Here is a 310-nt window from a genome sequence, read left to right as displayed (position 1 = left end):
TTCACAATAGAAGACGTGGCATGGTTTATTCTCTGTAAATATGTAGAGTTACAATAGCAAATAAATAATTATATTACAGTCAAATTACTCGCTTTCGGCTTTCTTCTATGCTGCGGACAGAACAATATTAACTTCTGACAAACGGAAGAGCCAATTTATATTCAATTTCGTAGATAGAATTTACTGTTAATAGCCGGCAAGAAATACGGAACAGACAAACTAATAATAACTAATACATGAGTTAGGGATAACAAAAAACATAGAACAAAGAGTGATCGATATCGATTATTCAGGGTTGCCGTCATCAACA

General features: G+C 33.2%; 1 long non-coding RNA gene across 1 annotated transcript; it reads right to left on the bottom strand.

Moving 5' to 3' along the window:
- Nucleotides 1-298, bottom strand: LOC108359022 (uncharacterized). Its single transcript, XR_001846874.1, has 2 exons — nucleotides 89-298; nucleotides 1-32 (listed from the first exon to the last, which is right to left on the bottom strand). It is a non-coding gene; the product is annotated as an uncharacterized LOC108359022 (long non-coding RNA).
- Between the last annotated feature and the right edge of the window lie 12 nt (nucleotides 299-310).

Source organism: Rhagoletis zephyria, unplaced genomic scaffold (assembly GCF_001687245.7).
Source record: "Rhagoletis zephyria isolate East Lansing unplaced genomic scaffold, Rhagoletis_zephyria_1.1 Rzeph_scaffold_00326, whole genome shotgun sequence".
Taxonomy (NCBI): domain Eukaryota; kingdom Metazoa; phylum Arthropoda; class Insecta; order Diptera; family Tephritidae; genus Rhagoletis; species Rhagoletis zephyria.
The sequence above is the reverse complement of the archived record's forward strand: the minus strand, read 5'-3'. Positions and strand labels throughout refer to the sequence as shown.